The sequence below is a fragment of the Cydia amplana genome, chromosome 2 (genome assembly GCF_948474715.1).
Source record: "Cydia amplana chromosome 2, ilCydAmpl1.1, whole genome shotgun sequence".
Classification (NCBI taxonomy): domain Eukaryota; kingdom Metazoa; phylum Arthropoda; class Insecta; order Lepidoptera; family Tortricidae; genus Cydia; species Cydia amplana.
Window position 1 is genome coordinate 26776303 of NC_086070.1, and position 2610 is coordinate 26778912.

The window sequence follows — 2610 nt, forward strand, 5'->3', positions numbered from 1 at the left end:
CGCCTCGCTGCAAAAACAATTTATTTTGAACTTACAAAACTTTTTGAAGTCGGTCATCGGTCAAACCTTAATTTGCTAGTCAGGGCTCATTTAGACGGTGTGAGAACTCGCATGTGAGTTTCATTACCTACATTGCGTCATTTGATCGGCCGGCTGAATTGATGTAACCTCAATGGTCCGCAATGTAACTAAAATCGTATACGAGTTCGCGCGCCGTCTAAATGAGCCCTTAACCTACTAGTTTGGCAAGTGTACAACATTTTTGGTTTGGAAGGCAGTCATAGGTCATAGGGCAAGAACTCTCGTATTTGTAGGTATAGGCCAGGTAGGTAAGTACGTACCTACCTACTCAGACACAATTAGAGGTAGATAGGAACACCTTCGCTCCTTCAGCTCTACCGACCTTCTGCTTACAGAAGTGGAGTACATATAATATACCTACATATGTATATTATATCCCATCAAAAACATTACATGTAAAAAGGTGCAAGTCTCGCAACGCTTTTACTACAAAAAAGTTTTAAGATATAATGTGAAACCAAGTAGGTTATTTTAATCAGTGCCAGGGGGTGTTAAAACCGTATCAATAAGATATCTTTAATTTGTAATACGTATAATGACTTGGCCATCGCACGGCTGCATAATGACTGAACATCTAGCGACCTTCACTAAGGAGGAGTTTTGGCCGAAGGGTGTCAAGTTTCGGCGGTTCCGCGGCCGGTTCCCTGACACTGCGGGGTTGCGTAATGCATCGCAATCATAATGTGTTTTTTAGTGTTTAGTTATATTTTTATAATATGTATGCTAGTTTTAAGGTATTTATGTATGGGCCACTAGTTGCCTGAAATAAACGATTTCATTTCATTTCATAAGACAAAAGGATCATCGTCGCCTATCAAAAATAAATCTAATTGAACATAACGCTAGCGCTAATTGCAGTTTGAGCATTACACATATTTAAGAGTACGGTACGAGTAAAGCATTATGTGCGATTGCCAAGTCATTATAATGTATTACAAATTAAAGATATCTTATTGATACGGTTTGAACACCCCCTGGCACTGATTAAAATAACCGACTTGGTTTCACATTACATCTCAAAACTTTTTTGTAGTAAAAGCGTTGCAAAACTTGCACATTTTTACATGTAATGTTTTTGATGGGATCTCATCTCTTTTTGTAGGCAGTCCTTCTTTTCGGGCACTCATACCCATACTATGTATACACATATCATAACTAAACACATCTTCGTTCATACTCATGGGATTACAAACTTACTTATTATGCAGTTCTTAGATCTTTAAAACGTGACTGATATTGCAATATTTTTAGGTTTTCTATGGCTTGATAAGCTGAAAACTACTTATGTTTAAAATTTGAAGCTTGTGTGTATGCTAGAAGTACCTTAGAATTACGATGATCGTAGGTGAGTGAGTGAGTGAGTGAGTGAGTGAGTGTGTCAGTGTCGAAACTAAGGAACTTTGACGTACAATAATTCTTAAACTACAAGTCAGATTAAATGTTTTTGAGAATATATCTAAAGCATGTTAAGCCCTATATGCCACTGAAAATTCAGGGTTCTTGCTTCAGCCAGCACAAAATTACAGGACGTCGAAAATGGCCTGAATCGCTTCGAGAAAAGGATGGTACGGCCGTGCCTCTTTGTTTTGCTCGACTTGGCGGGGGCACTGCTGTGCCCCCAGATACAAGACTTTTAATGTGAATGTACTTTTGAATGGTTTACTTAAACGCAAGATCATTCCTAATTTTTTTATATGCTCTCATCACAATTTTATCTATATGTTCATTAAAGGAGAGTTTAGCGTCCAAAGTAATACCTAAATCTCGAATCGACGACACATGTGAGACACTGCTACCGGCTAATTTATAACTTACAATGAATAGTAATTAGGTATTACATAGGTACATATTATCTTAATCTGCCCGCCTCTCATGTCCTGGCTTCCCCATCCTGCCCTAAAGGTGCCTGATCACTGGTCATCATGGTAAGCCACTCACTCATCCTTTACAAACTCTTACGACATTGTTTAAGCTTACCACAAAATGCATTGTCCCACTTGTTTCCTTCATATCCCAACTTGCGCGACGCGAGCGGCGACGCGTGATCTCTGATCAATCCCATTGTTTCCTACCTCTCACTATATCCTTCAGAAATCCTTACCAGTCTGTTTAATCCCTTTGTGCTCGTTGCATTACGAGCTGCCCATTGTATCCACTCAGGAGTTAAAAGGCTTAAAACGACTCTGAGAAGTAATTATTGAACAAAACTTTCTAAACTCGCTGTTAATATTATTATTTATTTGCATTCATCTCTTCGCAGTTTTAGCATCAGGGATTTTACAAATGAATGAACGTTTGAAGACATCCTCCTATCTTTAATCTGCCATGAGAATTTTCGATGTGTAAGAAATCATTTCCCAGTTTACTGTGTGTTTATTTAGGTAATGTGTAATAGCGCATCGAATCATTGTAGGTAGGTATGAATACTATGAAATATGAATTAACTTACTTTACCGAATTTCACTATATTGGGCTTCTCTCAGGGCTACTGAATAAGATACGTTAAGTTACGTCAGAAGTTAGAAGTGA